Source organism: Macaca nemestrina, chromosome 12, assembly GCF_043159975.1.
Source record: "Macaca nemestrina isolate mMacNem1 chromosome 12, mMacNem.hap1, whole genome shotgun sequence".
NCBI classification, from domain to species: Eukaryota; Metazoa; Chordata; class Mammalia; order Primates; family Cercopithecidae; genus Macaca; species Macaca nemestrina.
In genome coordinates, this window is record NC_092136.1 from 50,504,442 (window position 1) to 50,525,228 (window position 20,787).

A 20,787-nucleotide genomic window follows, 5' to 3' on the forward strand; every position below is an offset into this window, starting at 1 on the left:
TAATCAATAACATAAAAAATTTCCTTCTTTATTCCTGTAAAACCATAAATATTAGATTTATGGGAAAAATATTCATTCTCATGGAGTTGAGCAATAAAGACTTGATCAGAGACAGACAAGATCATGTTGGATGCTATTCAAAAGATGATCTCACTTATCTAGTTCAAATCATCTTCACGCAAGATGTTCCTCCTCAACCACTACCATTAAAGAAATTTCCATGAAAGTCTGTGAAGAAAAAGAAACAAAATAAAAAAAATCAGGAATTCCCGTCAGCCACGGATGGAGAAAAGAAGTACCACATCACTGCCAAGGAAGGAAAAATGTCCTTCAGAAAATGGTGAAGTTGAAAGCATTACACCATAAGTGCCTAAAGATGGTTGGGAGACCTTAGTTATTTAATTTTGGATTAGGAAAAAGAGGAAATAGCATCTCAAAAAGAGACTTAGAACATGTAGAAAAAGCCATGAGGTCTCATAACCATGACTAATTAAATATTTAATAGGCTACTTTAATGTATAATAGGCAAAGATTTAATCAAAGTACCCGTTCCCAAAGGATAACAGTATCTAAATGTTTGAGCACCTGGAAGGGGAAAAGTATTACTATATTAATAAAATAATAATTATTTAATGAAATAGATATACCTTTGAAAACAAAATTGTTGACATACTAAGTAGGGTTACATTGTTTGACAAGCAGTGACTGCGAGTTAATTGGATATTTTACCATAAGGAATTCAGATTCAAATAAATGCAGAAATGTAAAAATTGCAGAATACCCTATATTTATCTGTATCAATGACAGATGTTACATTTTCTATACCAATTTGAAGTTGATAATGTAGATATTTAGAGTAATTCTTACTTTCAAACAGCATTTTTTTCAAGAAACTAAAGCTGTAAGAAAAACTGCTATAGTATCCATATAGTCCATATATCCATTTATCCATGTATCCATATATCCATTTCAGCCTTCATGGCCACTGCTAAGGATTAGGTTGAGGTTACAGTACTGCTCTAAAAATGCTGTGACTGAGGAACTGAAACATAACATAGACAGACTCTGAATAATCAGGTAATTTGGCCAATCCTGCTGTGAACAACAAATAGCTTGAAGCTTAAAGTACTTAATTTCTTGATACCATAGCAAATTCTTTCTCAGCAGCATTGTTTCTTCCAGATGAGTGAAGGCAAACACTTTTAATAGGTCAAGGAATTGCTGATATCTCAAATCATTTGTTTTAAAATATTATTTGTCATTTTAGAGACTATAACTTCTGCCATCTTGATTTTCAGATTCTTGAATCTAATTATTTCCAGCATGAAAAGAGTTAATGATCCTTCACTGTTCAAGAATCCTATCTATTTAAATGGAACAGTCTGAGTCTATTTCATAGTCATCACCCAAAACATGTCAACTAGATTTTTATTATGTGTTGAAAGACAATCTAAAAGCAAGAAAGGATTTTCTGACTAAAGTAGTTTCTTTATAGTCAGCGAATATCTGAATTTTGTAATTAATAGAAGGGCAACTTCTGCTTTGGGACAAGATGTAGTAACAGGGACTAGATTTGATTCTCACCTGAAGCAATTAAAATCTTGGAAAAATATACAAATCAATTGTTTTCAGACACTGGACATCACCAACGTAGGAGAGTAAATTATCTGAGAAAGAGGAAACAAATGAAGTGAGACCTCTGATTGTACCATCTGACCATCTAATGAGTATTTCCAGGCTACAATGCAAGGAGGTGGAATGCAGGCAGAGGTTGGTAGTCTTCCTGAGTTGAGAAGATGGTGTTAGGAGTCCAAGAAGTCAAGGCAGCTAGAGTTGATAGGGCAGATTATCAGTGATGAGAGAGCTGCACAGAGAGAGAGCTCTGAAGATTACCAAACTGTTTTCAAATAACTACATCCTAGCACAAAGTTCAAAAATATTTATATGACGACAAAATATCTAGTACCTCTAAAACAAATTCACAATGTCTTGCATCCAATCAATAATTAGCCTTGCAAAGAAGCATGAAACTAGAACCCGTAATAAGAAAACTCCATCAATAGAAACAGATCCTAAAATGGCACAGAAGATTGAATTAGCATAGAACAATATTAAAATAGTTACTATAAATATACACTATATCTTCAAGAGGGTAGAGTATGTTAAGAAGGTAGAAGAAAGAGCATGTGAAGACATGATAGATATATTTTTAAAAGACCCAGATTGAACATCTAGAGATATAGCCTACAAAGTCTGAGATGAGAGTATATTAGATAGCACTAACAGCAGACTAGATAGTACAGTAGGAAGTTTTAGTGAACTTGAAGACAGAGCAATATAAATTATTCAAAATAAAATAAAATTTTAACAAAAACTGGGGGGAAATGAATAGAGTATGGGTGAACTGTGGGAAATTTTCATTCAGTCCAATATGCTTGTAATTGGAGTCCTTGAGTGAGAGAAGAATGAGTGAACCGGAAATAGCATTTGAAGAAATAATGGCCAAAATCTTTTCAAATTTGATGAAAATAATAAACAGATCCAAAAAGCTGAAAGAATTCAAATTATAATAACCATTATAATATGCTCCACATAGAGCATATTATAACCTAATTGTTTAAGACAGATCATGAAGAGAAACATTTTGAAACCACAAGTGATCAAAGACACATTATATAGAGAAGCAAAGATAAGAATGACGGCAGACTTCTCATCAGAAACAATATAAGCCAGAAGGCAGTGGAGCAAAAGTGGGGCTAGGGGAATGGTGGACAAAAAGACTGTTAACCAAGAATTTCACATCCGCAAGAAATAGTTTTTCAGGTACACAGAAGCTGAAAGAATTCAACACTGGTAGATGTATATGCTACAAGAAATTTTAAAAGTTCTTCAGTCAGAGGAAAAATGATACTAAACAGAAATCTGAATGTACACAAAGGAATAAAACATGCTATAATAGCTTCTATTTTCTGCTTCATTGATTAATAGAGACTGATGTAGCATATAGCCCATCATCTCTGAGTGTCTTCCTATCTTCCACTCTTCAACCCGATCATGAAATCTTTCTTTTCTAAACTGACCTGGGAAACTTGCATGAAGTGGCTGGGAAAGTGGATTGAATGTTAAAATTGGAACTTCTGCAATATATGAAGAAAAATATACCTTTCTTCAGAGACCTTTTCCACTTTATGATGAAGGCAGTGTTCAAACTTTCCATTTTGTATGTGTACTGGAGCATTTCATTGCTCACTAATCTTTGGTACAACTACAGTAGTGTACTCTTCTACCAAAAGGATTGGCATAATAAGATAGCTTCTAATTTGGACACAAGATTTATATAGTCTGCTATAGTAGCCAAGGTATATAGGAAAAATATTTGCCTTTCTTACAGCACCTGGTTCTACCCACTTAAGAAATGTTCTTCTTAGGCTGGGTGCGGTGGCTCTCGCCTGTAATCCCAGCACTTTGGGAGGCCCAGACGGGTGGATCACGAGGTCAGCAGATCGAGATCATCCTGACTAACACGGTGAAACCCTGTCTCTACTAAAAATACAAAAAAAAAAAAAATAAGCCAGGTGCCGTGGCGGGCGCCTGTAGTCCCAGCTACACGGGAGGCTGAGGCTGGAGAATGGCGTAAACCCGGGAGGCGGAGCTTGCAGTGAGTGGAGATGGCGCCACCGAACTCCAGCCTGGGCGACAGAGCGAGAATCCGTCTCAAAAAAAAAAAAAAAAAGAAATGTTCTTCTTGTCTTTACTAGTCTACTGTCTGTAAAATTTAGTAATTCATTCTTCACAGATGATGGACATAACCAATAAGTCTCTGTTTAGCAATAAGTGACCTTAAAATTGCTAATAGATCCCTATGAAGGCCAGTTCAGTTTCTAAGACGTCTGGACATGTTTTTATTCTGGTGCATGTCCTTGCAATTCAAAATCTGAATAATGTGCAAAGTGTTACTTTTTTTTTTTTTTTTTTTTTTTTTTTTTGAGATCACATCATATTGATCTTGGTCTTATTCTAGAAAGGTCTTTATTTTAACCTATTTTATCCCCTTCTCCAAAAATACAAATATTCCCTAAAAATAAAACTAACTCTTGGTTAGATTACTTCTTCTCCACATCTAAGAAGCATTTTGAGATTTCAATCCTATATTCTGCTTCATCACTCCCTATTCCTAGAAATCATATCAAATCTTGAGCAAATATGTCTGTGGTCTCAGGCTTAATTAATGGACTTTGTCACTAAGAGTATCTGTAGAAATGCCTAGCCTGGAGTATCTGTAGAAATGCCTAGCCTGAGAGAACCACAAGACTCTTGGAAAATTTCACTGAGGCAAAGGATTTCACGTACTTTTAAGTTTTAGGAAAATTGTACTTTTTACCATGATGACTGAAAAAAATTGCTAGGAGGATACAGAAAGATTAAAAGTAAAAAAAAAAAAAAAAAAAAAAAAAAGCAAGAACAATTTAAAAACATATACCTAAAAATACCTACCATACCGAAAAATAAATAAAGATTTTTAAATATAAAATAAACATATAATAGAGAGAATAGACAAAACCAAGAATTAGTACTTTAAATAAACTAGTAAAATGTACAAGCTTCTGGCAAACTTGATCAATATAAACAATAAAAGCCCAAAAACACCAGAAATGAGTAACGGTACACAATTCAGACTCAGTAGAATTTAAAAGATAATAAGGGAATATTTTGAAAGTTTTATGCTAATAAGTAATTGAAACATGAATTAAAATACGATTTACCAAAGCTGACTCTAGAAAAAAAAAAAGTGAATGGTGCAATAATCCCTAAATACACTGAACTGGTGTTTCTAGAAATCTTCCCATAAAGAACACTAGATGATCTTATTGAGAAGGTTTATTGATTATTCAAAATATTTTTATCTTACAAATTATTGCAGAAACTTATGTAATTTTATTAAGAAGATAGCATAACTTTATTCCAATTCCGAACATAGATAAAATAAGAAATTTGATTGATGACCAGGAGACACTGCAGATGTCTTCTGCCTGAAGTACATTCTTCACAATAAGTCTATTTGCATTCAAGGAACAAATATAAAGACCTTAGAATACATTTATTCCACTCAATTAAACAATTATTGTTGTCACATATTTTAACTTAAGCTTATTTTTCTTAATCTACAAAGGACTTAGTACTGATTTATACAACGCACAACTTTTTTATTTTTCATTCCTTGATGCATTTCAGACCTTCTTTCTTGGGTCACATTTTTCTGCTTAAAACACATTCTTTATCATTTTCTTTAGTGAGAGTTGTTTGGTGACAAATTCTCTTAGTTACTGCTAATCTAATAGTGTCATTCTCCCTTTATTCTTGAAAAATATTTTCAAATCATTACTTTCTGTTAGTTTGTGGTCAGCAGAATAATGCTCCCAACCCAAAGTTGTCCACACCCTCATGCCTGGAACCTGTTAATAGGTTATGTTACATGGCAAAAGAAAACTTGTAAGTGTAATTAAGTAGCCTTGTTTGACCTTTGAAAAAGAGTATCTTGGGGTATCCAGGTGGGTCCAATCTAACTAAAGTGACCTTTCAAAGCAGAGAACTTCCTGTGCCTTCAGTCACAGATATGCAGCAGCAGCAGAAGAAGAGAGATACAGCAAAAGGGAAGATCAAAAGGTTCCAAGCGTGAGAAGAATTTGAGGTTCTATTGCTGGCTCTAGATAGAGAACCAGAGAGAGGCCTCCAGGATCTGATGGCTATCCCCAGCTGACAGCCAGCGAAGAAACAGGAACTTCAGTCTTACAGCTGCAAGGAACTGGATTATGCCAACAACCATATGAGCTTGAAAGTGAATTCTTCCCAGAGCCTTCCAATAAGAGCCCAGCTGGATGACAGCTTGATTTCAGCTTTGTGAAACTCATAGCAGAGAAACAAGCTGAGCCCACCTGGACTTCCTACCCGCAGAATTGTAAGATACTACATTTGTGTGTTTTTAAGCTGAAAATTTTGTGATAACTTATTATAACAACAATAGAAAATGAATGCACGATACATTGACAGTATCATTTCACTTACAGCTTTCATTTTTGCTGTTGAGCAACTGGCTGTTGTTCCCATTATCATTTTTTTTAAAGTAATCTGTTTTTTTCCCTCTGTCTATCTTTAAGATCTTGTGTTTGTCTTTGATGTTCTGCAGTTTCATTTTTATATGCATACGTATGGATTTCTTTTTGTTTATTCTATGGGGAAATCATCACAGTTTCTGAATGGGATAATGATGATGCTGTCATTCACCAGTGTTGAAAGTTTTTGAGCCCTTACATCTTCAGATAAGATCTCTGGCTGATTTTCTCCTCCTGTTGTGGAATTCCAGTTTCATAAAATTAAACCTGTTAACTTTGTGTTCCATTTTTCTTAATCTTTCTTCCATATTGCCCACAAGAACTCTCAAATGTATACCTTTTAAGATATATCTTCCAGTTCATTAATTCACTATTTAGCTGCTTCTAATCTGCTTTTAAAAACATCTGTTGGATTCTCCTTTCAATCATTTTACTTTTTATTAACTTTAGAAGTTCCATTGTTTCTATCTTAAATCTATCTGGTCATTTTTAATAGTTTTGCACTCTGTAAATATTGTGAATTCATTTTGTATTTCTCTAAAAATTAAATATTCTTATTCATATTCTGTATCTGATGAGTCAGATATCTATATTCAGTGTAGGTCTAGCTCTTCTAATATTTTTGTCTCTTTCTGAGAGTGCTATATTTCTCTTTGTTTCTTATTGGTATTTTGAACTGAGTTCGTATGTCTTTGAGCTTTGTCTGTGGAAATGCTTTGAGGCCTTTGAAATTGTTTCTTCCATAGAGAACTGTGCTTTCATCTAATTAAAGAACCACTTTAATCAAAATTCTTGGGCTGGAGATATTGTGTGTGCGTGTGTGTGTGTGTGTGTGTGTGTGTGTGTGTGTGTGTGTGTGTGTATCACCCAGATAATGTAAATTCAGTCTGAAAACTCATGTGAGGGCCATCTTATGGCACAAATTCCCCTCTTTCTATTGGTGCCAAGAATCAAGACCAGAAGTTTTTCTTTCAGCCTTCTGGGTCAGATGATTGGGTTTATTTCTAATTCACCCTTACAGTGCAGACAAAATCCTTTAGAGCCCCAGCTTTTTGCTAGGGGCTTCTCTTTGGACTCAGTATGTCCAGCAGTCTCTGGACTTTATTTTCATCCAATAGTATTATGTGAGGCTGCTTTCCATCTGTTAGCAAATGCCTTTATGGTAAACATTTGCCTCATGGATTTTCACTTTTGCTTGGATCATGGCTTTTTATTCTCTCACCAGCTCATTAAAGCTTTTAATAAGATGTTGTATATAACTTATTCACTGTTTTCCATTGTTTTCAGTGAGTGTCAATCAGTGTACCTCATCTCTGTCTTATTATAGGAAATGGAAGCTCCAGGCACCTTGCCCTTCGGCAAGATAATTTGTCCAAGGGAAGGCCAGGCTGCCACCTGCCTATTTTACTCTCTCTGGGATACCTTCTGAGGAACTAGGACCCAGAAAGATGGGAGCCCTGCCTTGTGCTCCAGTATTTGGATAGGCTTACTTGTCTGCTTCAGCCTGCTAGCTCTACTTGTCCCCTCCCCGAGGTCCAGTCCCACTGTTTCCACTAGGCCAGATATCCTGCCATGCCTGCCCTGCAGTTCTGATCTTCCTCACCTCCATTACGTGAACCCAAATCAGTCCAGCCTGATTCTCACACCTGCAGAAAAGTATAGAAGTGGATTAGATCCTAAGTCCCTGAATGCACTTGATTTTTAATTGCTAATTTCTTTTCTGGGAGCTCTACCCCATTTTCCTGCTAATTTTCCCATCTTTCTTAATATTCTTCAAAGTTCTGTATCTTAACTTGTGCTAGAACCAAGTGCTGAAAACAGTGGGTTCCAGGATGCAGCATGTAGTAAGAAAGGAAGAAGCTCAAACTTTGGACTCCCAAATACCAAAGTTTACATTCAGATCTTCCACTTGGTAGTTACCACCTAACTTCCCTAAGCCTCTATTTCCTCATTTGTAAATATAATTTTGTCAGATTGTACCAGAGATAATAAAGTGTCTAATTCAAAATAAGTGCTTAATTTAAAATGCCTGAAGCAGTAAAACAAAGGTTATGGAGTTTATGTGGTCAATATTGTGTTACTTTATACTTTAAAGACTAGAATTTAAGCAATTACAGAAAGAATGAGAAGTCCTTGCTGTTACATATCAGCTCTGATACAAGAAAGTGTCATAAACTCGTAAAGGCCACAATGGAACAGCAGCTAGTATGGGGTATAGAAAGAACTGAAAACCAGCACACAAAAACTAAAGCTAAAACTCAGAATATGGCAGAAAAAAACCTGGATCAGAACCAGGCATACACGTGAAGACACTTAAAGGACAAGGAAGTTAAGAAACTTGTTCAGGATCAAGCAAGCAACAGAGCAGCCTGGCTCCAAAAGCCAAGTTCTCAGTCTCTTTGATATGCTGCTTCTACAATGTGAGCAAACTTCTCTGCTCAGAATTTCCACTAATAAAGCCACGCAAGAACCCACTATCAATTATCAGAGTTGATGCATGAAAGGAAACGTAATTTCCACTTTTGGCCCAGAGATTCCTGGCTTAGGGCCTAACCCTTGTGAGGCATTGGTGGACGCCACAGGCACCCAATATCTTTAGACTGTATATTAATTTGTAGCTCCTATATATAATTATATTTAAGCTAACTAATAGTAAACCATAAGAGGTGCTTCCAGAGCAGCTTGCCCTTACCTCAGTTACAAAACCTTTCTCATCCCATCATCGTGTGTTTTTGCATCTGGCTCCAGGACTAGATTTGCATGTCTCAAAGGCAGGGAAAGTTTCCTATTCTTCCATTTATTTGTCCCCCAGGTCTATGATAATCTCTATTACATCAATATAGCACAATAACTCTTTTAAATATATGAATGACAAAAGCAATAATAAGTCGCATTTTGTTTTGTACCTTCAAGGTACTAGGCTCTGTGTTAGACACATCCCATATACTATTTCTAATTCTTACAACAACCGTGTGAGCTTGATGTTATTCTCATTTCATAGATAAAGTACAGAGATATTAAATAATAGCCTCAGGTTAAATAGTAAGTGGCTGACTGAGATTTACATCCAGATCTAGATGACCCCCTATCTGTGTTCTGTCTTATGACTTCAAAAAAAAAAGACACTAAATACACATTTACGAAATAAATAAATTAGATCATTACATTTCATCATGAGAGTGCTTCTCGACTGTATTCTACTGTTGTCTTTTCAGGTACCCAGTCAATAGCACAATAAATGGATGGAGCCAGATGACATTTACAGTCACTATCCTGTGTACAGGGAAAGCAGGACTGGTTGGAAACTTGCCTTCAACATCTAAAAAAAATAAAAATAAAAATAAAGGTAGAGAGTGATCAGGGCTCAGGGTTTTGTGGATGTGGTCCGGCCTCCCTCAGGCAGGCTGGGTTGGGTAAGATCCTCTCCACTGCCCCATGGCTGTTGGATCCATGCCTACCTTGGATATAAAACCAAAGTTCCATCAACTGGGCCTTCACATTTTTTCCCACTGATCGTACCGCCATTTTCACCTTCAGATTCTGTCTCACATCAGAGGGGGTGGTTCAAGTTCAAACACTGGGATTATGTGTATTTTCAATTGTTTAGGGTCACAAAGAAAATCTAAGTAAAATCTGGTCATTTTTCTTTTAACCCAGCAATTATAATCAGATGTAGACAATATTGTGTAAGCAAAAGTGAGCATAGGCTTTGAAGTCAGACCAAACTGAGTTCCTATCCTGAATCTGCTGCTTAATAGTCATGAAATTTGGAGAAAAATATCTAATCTCTTTGAGAAACAGTTTTGCATCTGTAATCTGGTCATAACAATATCTTGGAATGAAATTCAAAGATGCATGTAAACTGTCTTGCACATTAATAAATGTTTATCTCCTTCCCTCATCCTGTTTCTTCAACAGAAAGAATATGAGAGCTAACTCTCATCCAAAAGTAGACAAAAATAATGAAAGTTGCTTAAAAATCCGATTTCAACTCAAATCATGCAACTCTTATTTATATCAGGACAGTATGGAGTAAAAGAGAAACATTTTATTATTTTTTCATAATCAATAGTTGCTTTTCAAGATAAAAATGTTTAACTCTATTATTATCTATAGAATAGCTTTCAATATGCATACCACAATAGAATTCTTTTAATTTTTTTCAGATAGTTCCACTCTTAGAAAAATTTTTCCTGTGAAACAAATTCCAGCTATTAAGTAACGATTTGATTTCTTGTCTTTATTAAGCAACAACAAAATCTAATGACTGCTAGAGCTTTTCACAGGGTGTATCCAGCAAGCCCCAAGCAAAGGAACTTAGTATCTTAGTTATCTGAGCTTCCTCCACTGGGCTCCCGGTTCTCAATTTACATCTTTACAGACTCCACCACATATCCAGAGAACTGAGTTGTATTGGAATTTGATTCTGGAAAGATATCCACGCAGTAACTTTGTATCTAGAGTCTAGTGGACCAGGAGCTGACAAGATTTTCTTTCCTGCTACACAAAGAACAGAGCAGTTGCTGAGTTGAGCCCTGAAAACAAAGACCTTGTTTTGTATTGTTACCACATGCTCCCTTCCTCTCTCTTTGGAATTTGACAAGCAAATTGGCATTTGTGTTGCTGAGACTATCATAGAATAGTGATTGTTAATTATACCCTAGATGTCCTGCCTCATTCTGCCATGGATGTATTATGCTAAATGTGTGCAGTGAGCAAAAGATCTTAAATTTGATTTCAAGTTGCATATCTCAGCATGCTGACACACCCGCCCCAGGTCAGAGAGTCCCTAAAGGGGCCTATTGGGAGTTCTTCTGCTCCAGAATTTCTGGTTCTAACTTACACCAGAAAGTATTCAAAGGGTCCAGCAGATGTCAGTATGAATTCTTGAGTCTCTCCTGGTTAAGTATTAACAGATCAAATTACATCACCCACTGCCCTGGTGAGCTGTCTCTAGACAGGGTATTATAGGAGCTTTAGCTTCGAGACAGTCTTTTCTATGAGGATCTACTCCTCTAATTGGTAAAATTCTGACCTCACATCTCAACCCCAAAGCTGGATGAGCGATGCAGTCACAATTATAAAGAACCTTCAAGGGATGAGACAAGTGAATAAAGTGGCTGTTTCTAAAAATAAATCTGTCTATGCCAGCTATCGGTTTTCTTCTGCATAACTGATCTTGATAGATTCTCAGCATCTTCAGTCTCTGACCTGGCAATCTCTCTCTTTATAACCATAGACTGGCAGGGCTTTAGGTTGATTACAGCTTTAGAACCAACAACCAGAGACAACACTGCTGGTCTTAGGTGTGCTGAGACACTCCTCTGAATACCTTTTTGATTCATTTTGGGATAGTTTAAAAAGTACAGAGAGTATTATAACAAACACCCATATGTCTATTACCTAGATTTAACAGCTAGTAACATTTTCCCATATATACTGCAGGTCTTTTATTTTACTATTAATGAAATAAAGGTCTCATATTCTCCTCTTCAATCCTGTTCCCTTTCCTGCCTCCCCAGGGGTAGATATTGTCTTGAAGTTCATGTGCATCTTTCCCACGTGTTTTAGTTTCCTGGGGTTGCCATAGAGAAGTACCATAAGCCAAATGACTTAAATAACAGAAATTCATTGTCGTGCAGTTCTGGAGGCTGGAAGTTGGAGATCAAGGGTGGGCAGGGCTGTGCTCCCTCTGAAGGCACTAGAGAAGGATGGGCTCCAGGCCTCTCTCTAGCTTCTGGTAGTTCCTTGACTTGGGGCAGCATAACTCCAGCTTCACATGGCCTTCTCCCTGTACGTGTGTCTCTATGTCCAAATTTCCTCTTATAAAAAGGACACCAGTCATACCGAATTAGGGGCCCATCCTACTCCAATATGGCCTCATTTTAACTAATTACCTCTGCAATAACCCTTTTTCCAAATAAGATCCCATTATAAGGTACTGGGCGGGGTGTTAGGGGTTCAACATGAATTTTGGGGGCATAAAATTCACCTCATAACACCATCCATGTATTAATACTTTAACAACATATTATTTTTCCATGAATATCATTTAGTATCTTTTACATATTCAATTTTTGTATAAATGGCATTGTACTGTGTATATCTTTTATCACTTTCTTTTTCTTATTCCAACAATATGTTGAGATGCACTCAGATGACAAATTTTTCAAATTTACTTATAGTATTTTATTTTATGAATTTACTGCTACCAATCTCTTCTCTATAGTAAAATTTAAAATAAATACAAGGTTCAAAATGTCTTCCAATCAGTAAATAATAATGGATATGTGCATCTTGGGCTTGGATTAAATGAGCTCTCTGTCATCCTTGCCAAGACCATGTGCCTGTTTAACTGAGTTTTTGATCCTGCAATTTTATAATTTCAGGCCTCAGCAGGCTCCATCATTAAGGAAATATCAGACAATAAGAGGAGAGCCACTTAAATCTTGAAAAATACTGTTAAATAACAAAGAAGAGAAATAAGACATTTTAATTGATAAAGAAACTTTAAAATTTGTGTCTGCTTTGGGAGAGCCCTCGGATGACAGCTGAATGTCCGAAGCTCAAGGCATAGACATTTAGGAGGAAGGCAAAGACCATAGATGAGGTGTGTGGGCGCCCCTGCAACCTTTATTCTTGTGGACTGGTCTTTGGGGAGGAGACCAACCCCACTGTCTTTTGGTCGCTAGTCACAGAGAGCAGGCAACCTTGCAGGCCAGGTGTGGTGCCTCATGCATGTAATCCCAGTACTTTGGGAGCCTGAAGTGGGTGGATCATGAGGTCAGGAGTTTGAGACCAGCGTGGCCAACATGGTGAAACCCCGTCTCTACTAAAAACACAAAAATTAGCCGGGCGTGGTGGTAGGTGCCTGTAATCCCAGCTACTGGGGAGGCCAAGGCAGGAGAATCACTTGAAAGTGGAAGGCGGAAGTTGCAGTGAGCCAAGATCATGCCACTGCACTCCAGCTTGGGCAACAGAGTGAAACTCCCTCTCAAAAAAAAAAAAAAAAAAAAAAGAAATGAAATTTTCTCCAAGAACTGCCATACAAGAGTGCCAACCTGATATGAGGCCATGAACTTTCTCAGTCGGATTGTTTGATACATTTCTCAAGATACACCATCTAAATGGCGAACTTTTCAATTTAGAAGTACTTTAGAAGTATAGGTAAGTTCATTATTAAATTTTAACAAGTTTGAGGTTTAAAGAATAAATTTTTCAAAAACCATTGAAAATTAGCATGTCCCTTTCCCTACCCTTGTTCCTCAAGTCATGCAAGGATTCTGCTGAAAGCACGGCACAGTTGGGAATGGTGTGAGCAGCCACGCCTGCAAAATTGGGCTAATGCCCTGAAAGTTGCTTTTTCCCCTGCCTTCCCCGAGAGCAGAAACACACTCATTCATATGTAGTATGACTCCCATGTTCCAGCTGTCATGCATTATCATCATGGCCTGCACCAAGGTGAGAACTGGGTCTATTTTAAGAGTTGATGGTGGGATATGTCTGCAGTGGGACTGATTCAATCTCAGGGTAGACAAGAAAGAGGCTGTGGAGTTTACAAGAGAATGCCATATTAACCACATAGGCAAACTGAAGATCCTTGGTTCTGTGTAATGCCAAAATTTGAAAATAAGCAAATACCCCTTTATAGATTATCCCTTTATAGACCCCTTTATAAAAATCACTTTATGGATTTATATTTGGGCTGCACAGTTTCTTTTGAGGACCTCAAGTCCAACACACACACACACACACACACACACACACACACACTCTTACATATACATACAAATAGCCTCTTATTTCATTTTTATCAGTTATGGATAGCATCAAAAGTTGTATAAGAAGCCCCAATAAAAACTGTGTTAAAGAAGACAAGATTGTGGAAATAAATAGAATCTCTACAAAGGAACCATCAGAAATATCTAACAAAAAGACATGTTAAAGCATTTGTTCCCAAAGGCTGTCATTGTTTTAAAAATTGAGCTGATAATTTATAGCATCCACTTTGATTTGTCTTTGATGCTTTACTCTGAAACTAGAATAAGGAGTAGTTATTTTAGAGATTTTTCTGGTGTTGGTCAGGAATTGCACAAGACTTTTATTTTCATTATTTATGTTATATTTTATTCTCATTCCTATTCTCTTTCTCCCTGAAATAATTTTCATATCTATGACTGAAATTTTAACAAGTGTTAAAATATTGTGTATCTGTGCTTAAGAATTAACTAATTAAAATGTAAACTTTTTTTTTTCCAAATAAAGTCTGGAATTTGCCAAAGTGTTTTAAGATCGTGTATAGTGTTTGGGCTTATGTATACACAAATAAAATAAAATATATGTGTACCAAGTGGAATGATCATGGATTTTGGTTTCAGAAAGTGTTTGATCAAATCCTGCCTTCTATTATGTGATCTTAGGCAAGATGTAAAGTCTTTCTAAACCTCAGTTCCCTTAATTGTAAAAAAGAATCAATAATATCTACTTAGCAGGAATTGTTTTAGAAATTTAGTGAAGTAGTATATATACAGTGCCTGGCACAGAACAAGTGCTCAAGAAAATGGCAGCTGTGATAGTAGTAGTTGTTATTTCTTGGATCCAAGTACCAGCTTTTCCATTTATTTGCTCTGTAATTTTAAGCCTGTTTCTTCTTTCCTAGGTGGAGGATGTAGAGCTCAGCCTAGATGGTCCCTGCATCCCTCACAGGATTAATAGTCTCTGTTTCTAACACACTATGGGCCTGCATCTAAAGCACTGTCAAGGAGGACCAGGCAACCTGAATAGATGCAAAAGTGGGATTCAGTTAACTTTCATTGTAACCACGTTTATTGAGCACTTGCCATTAGGCGCTATTTTAAGTCTTTTCCATGTATTGCCACATTTAATTCTCACAACAATCCTATGCCTAAGGCACTATCATTATCCCATTTTACATATGAGGCAATTGAGGCACAGGGAGGTATGTATCTTTCCCAAGATTATATAGTTAGTAAATGGTAGAGCCAGGATTCAAATCCACGACAGTCTACAGTTTTAACCACTATACTTTTCTGAAGGGATTGGCTTATCTACAACTCGCCACCCTCTAGTCTAAAATCAGAGGTAATCCTGGCACTTACTTATATTTATTTTTCTTTCCTGAGCCTAGAGCAGACCTTCATGATATGTTTGCCGGAGGACAGTGGCTCTACAAAGATCCAGCGCCACATCTAGCTGCTAATAAGTGTATGGTGTTAAGTCCCTACTTTTTTCCTAATTAGCTTCTAAAGTCAAAGAGATATGGAACCTATCCCACATCAGCATTAACTTTCTGGTTCTGGCAACACTCCTTGACCCCTCTAAGCCTCTTCCCCATCTGTAATGGAGAGTATGTGTGGAAATACAATAATAGCACCCAACTCACAAGGAGAAAATGAGAGGTAACACTTGGTAAATGACTCCAGGTAGGAGGCACTCAATAATTATGATCAGCATTAGCTCCATACTTTGAGGCAAATTTCAAATGGAGCCACTGAGCTGAGGAAAGGCTCCTTCAATTCTTCCCCGTTCTGTGTGTTCCAGAATAGGATTCTTTGCCCCAGGGTCCCTGTTATGACTTCTTACCTAGGTCATAGATGTGACCAAGTTCCCAGTCTACACTCCAAGGCTCTGTTAAAATCGGTTGGACTTTGAGAGGGTCTCATCAGTTGAGACAGAGTCATGTCTCCTGCCTGCTAGGGGTGCACAGCCTGGAGAGGGAGGACAGGACGTTCTCCCACCTGCTATGGGCTTTAACTGTAAATCTCATACAGGGCTTGACGTCACCCCTTCTTTCCTCATTTAAACTTTCTCTTTCAAAGGTTCCACCTTTCTGAATATTATTTAAAAAAAGAAAAGAAAAGAAAAGAAAGACCCTGCAAGTCTTTGGCCTGAGTTTTCCATTCTGTGTCCAATTTCCTTTTCTTCCTCCTTTTCTTTTGTTGTTAATAAAGTTTCCTTTATGTGTAACACCATCTTTCCACACTATGAATTTGTGGGTGTTACAGAAAGGTATCATTGAAGGGATAGTAATTATTCTGATGTTTAATATAGCCAGAGACAAGACATGACAGAGCCACAGGTCTTCCTAGGGCAAGTCCTCTCATGAAGGATCGTACGTCGGAAGCTTACGTAGTGTCATTTGTGTCTCAATGCCTTTGAGTAGGCTCTCGGTTTCCTCATTCTTTGATCTTCCCTTCTTATTCTTTTCTACAACTTATATTAGAAAATTAGACTTACACACTTCCTGCTCCCAGCCCTCCTTATCCCAAGCAAAAAAATTCAAAGGGTGTGGAATATTGTTATTAAGCAAGAAAGTACATTTTCTTCTGCTTGTTGCATTTTCCTTTTATTCCCTTTTGAACTGTTGTTTTTGAAATCATATTTCAGTGGTAATTTTCTCTTTACCTTTATTCTTCTAACAAATGCAATTATTGCTGGCTTTGTTCTACCACAGCTGGCGGCTGGCATGGTGAGAGACGTGGAGAGGAGTAGAGGGAAAAGGAGTGGGTTTGTTTTCAGTTCTGTATGCTCATTTTGGTAGCAGTGGCACACAGGGAGATAGTTGGGACCTCAGAGATATTGACACATTAGACTTCCTGAAATTGAGTGAGCAGTTTAGAAAGAGTTTGGAAAACATGAATGTGACTAGTAAAATAGCATTTTAGACAGAAAAGCCTTGCTAAAAATATAATCAATGTGGTGGTTTTAAAATATGTCTGAAAATTATTTGATAATCCACTCTTCAAACAGTGGAACTTCATTCCCCTTTCCTTGAATGAGGGCTAGATGCAGTTACATGCTTCTAACTAACAAAATGTGTCAGAAGTCATCTAAGTGACTTCTAAGGCTAGCTCATAAAAAGGATGGATTCTGTCTGGCTCTATCTCTCTTGGATCACTCACTCTAGAGGAAGCTAAAAGCCACGTCAAAAGGACACTGAAGCAGCCTGTGAGAGGCTTGAATGAAGAGTAACTGAGGCCTCCCACCACCAACTAGCACCACCTTGCCAGCCAGGTGAGTGAGCAACCTTGAAAGCAGATCCTCCAATCCTATTGATGTCTTAATGTGATCACAGCCCTGGTGAACACCTTTTTAAAAAGTAACAGTTTTAATTGAGATACAATTCACATATCATAAATTCATCCTTTTAAAGTGTATAATTCACTGGATTTTTAGTATATTCACAGAGTTATGCAACATTCACCATCAATTTTCATCACACCAAAAAGAAACTCCATACTCACTAGCAGTTACTCCACGTTCCTCCTCCCCATATCCCCTGACAACCACTAATCGACTGCCTATCCATGCAGGTTTGGCTACTCCGTACATCTCATATATTTGGAACAGTACAATATGTTGCCTTTTGTACTAGTTTCTTTCACTTAGCATAATGTGTTCAACGTTAATCACTGTTGTAGCCTACATAAATGCCTCATTTTTTTATTGCCAAATAATATTCCATTGTACGGTTTATCACATTTTTAAAGACTAGTTATCAGCTAATGGACATTTGAGTTGTTTCTACTTTGGGGCAACTATGAGTGATGCTATTACGAACCTTAGTGTACAAGTTTTTGTGTGAACGTTTTCATTTCTTTTGAACATATACCATGAGTGGAATTGCTGGGCCATATGGTAACTTTATGTTCAATATTTTGAGGAACTAACAGAATGTTTTCCAAGTGGCTGTATTATTTTACCATCCCACCAGCAATGTACGAAGATTATAATTTCTCTATATCCTTACCAATACTTGTTATTGTATTTTCTTCATTTTAGCAATCCTAGCCAGTATGAAGTGGTATCCCATTGCAATTTTGGTTTGCATTCCCTAATGACTCATGATATGAGCATCTTTTACATACGTTTTGACCATTTGTATGTCTCCTTTGGAGAGATATCTATTCAAATCCTTTGTCCAGCTATTAATTGGGTTGTGTTTTTATTGTTGAATTATAATAATTCATTGTATCTGATATCAACCCCTTATCAGATACACGACTTGAAGATATTTTTGCCTATTCCATGAGTTGCCTTTTCACTTTCTTAGTGGTGATCTTTGAAGCACAAAAGTTCTTAATTTTGGTGAAATATAATTTATCTATTTGTTCTTTTGTCACTTTTGCTTTAGATATCATAGCCAAGAAACCATTGTCTAACCCAAGATTATAAAGATTTACACCTATGTTTACTTCAAAGAGTTGTATAGTGTTAGCTCTTATACTTAGGTCTATGATGCATTTTCTGTTAATTTTTGTGTTTGGCATAATGTAGCTTTCCAGTTGGATTTCTTTTGTGTATGGATGTCTAGTTGGAGTTTTTGCAGAAACTCCAAACTCATTTTGCTTCTTCCAGGAGCTGCTATGCTGCTGCTTTTCTTTTTATTATTATTATTGTTATTATTATTACACTTTAAATTCTGGGGTACATGTGCACAACGTGCGGGTTTGTTACATATGTATACATGTGCCATGTTGGTGTGCTATGCTGCTGGTTTTTACAGCTATTGTAGTTTTGAGGCTGCTGGTCTTTAAGAATACCCTGGAGCTAGGGAGAGAGGTATGAGAATGAGACAGGTTAAACACTACAAAGCTCACTGTTCTTACAGAGATTCAGGCCTTTTTCTTTAGAACTCCTTGGATTATTGCAAGCCTTTAATTAATTTTCAAAGTTCTGAAAAAAATTGATTTTTACAATCTTAAACAGTGTTCTCATTGCTTTTACGGAGAAGCAGACTTTGGGAGCCCTTGCTCTGCCATTCTGTGAATGCTTTCAACATCTTCATTAGAAACTTATGAGAAATCCTGAGCCATATCCACTCAGCTAAGCTATTTCTGAAAATCTGACCCACAGGAAATATAAGAATAAATTTGTTGTTGTTGTTACTGTTGTTGCTGTTGTTGTAGTTGTCATTGTTTTAAGCCACTAAATTTGGAGTAATTTCTTTTGTTGAACAGATAACATGCCAAGAGATAGACACCAACGCTAGGACAAACAGATGAATTTTCAGATTATGGCTTCATATAGGGTGAAACTTCATGATCCTGAGGACTGTCAAATAATAGAGAAAGTAAAGACATTCAGTGGAGATGTGAGAGCAATAATGAAGAATTCTGTTAGAAGGGATACCGTCAAGGGGACCCAGCATAACAAAAGTGAAGTACTGGGTCATCTATAGAGTCCTTTCCAAAATGATGACAGTAATGATGATGACAACAACTTACATTTGCACAGAACTTTATAGTTTACTAAGAACTTCCATACAAATGATCTTCCCTAATCTTAATCCTAACCCTAAGAGGGAGATCAGGCAGGAGTATTATCCCTACTTTACAGATGAGAGAACAGAAACTCATAGAGGTACAAAGCCCTGTCCAAAGTCAACAACAATAAAGTAGTAGAGCTAGAATTTTTAACTCTTGGAGGAATCCTCCTGATTCCAACTGGTGGTGACTCTTTCTCCATAGCATGCTGCCCACGTATCCTAAAGAATCTGGGTGTCCAGATTTCCCCATCTAGACACAGTATATAGATGTAGACTCTACTCAACCTGTGGGCTTCCTGAAAACCCAGTTCCAGCCTTAATCCCATCCTAGGGCCTAGAGATAAAGGAAGATTGCAGGCAATATGTGTGCTTTAGGCCAAGAAAATCCTGACTTTTAATCAGTCAGCCACCCCCATTCCAACCTGATCTGTGTGACGTGAGCTAACTTGTGGCTGCACCTGACTAGTGAGGACTTTATGCCCATGGCCTGAATCATGAAAGCCTAAGGCCACATAGCTGGTCAATGTCCTGCCCAGTATAGTAGTTGTCTTGTACAGAGTGTAGGTAGAGAGTCAGCAGAGTGAAAGTTACTATGGGAAAACCATGGGGCAGAGTCAAGGGCTGGTGTGGAAGGTGGAGGCTCTTCTACCTTTCCCTGGAGCACACTTCTGGCCACAGCCTTTGGTCCCATGTCTAGGAACCATCAACTATGCTGACTCCTCTCTTTATAGACTTCCTGTGATTTTAACAGTCTGCTGCAGTTGATTCAGCTCTGCACCAGCTTCTGAATAACTCTGTCTTCCTTCCTCTAAGGCCTGGGACAGGTAGTTCCCTGAATATCTCTATCTTCCTTACTCTGAGGCCTGGGACACAATCTACTTCCCTTTCTCCAGGCGCTGGCATCTCCTACTCCACCCTTCCTGGTTCTTTCTGAAACAAGGCTCCAAGGAGGGATATTATTTGCCTCTACTTATAACCCCCTTACTTTCCCCTTCTCTAAAACAAGTCTCATAAATCCTGTTACTTGATGGTTTGCTTTAGGCCCAAAGTAATACTGGTTGCTTTTCAGAGGAGTAAGGAAGGATGTAGACTTTTCTACCTGTGCTATTATTCTCAGTTTGGCCCCATCCTAACCTTACCCAGATCCAATCTCTACTCTTCTCTAACCTGCTCTCTTCGCAAGTGGCTGGTTCCAGAGGATTTCATAACTGGCTCTCACCAGAGTACTAGTCAATGGGAGGCACTGGAAGGAGGTCAGAAGGTGAGAAGAGATGGTCTGGGTATTTCTGTTCTGCTGCCTCCCTGCCCAGACTCCATGTCCCTCACAGCAGCTGAGTCCCTATGGCTCCCACCAGATAAGCCCCTCTGCCACAACTGCAGCTCTCAGTG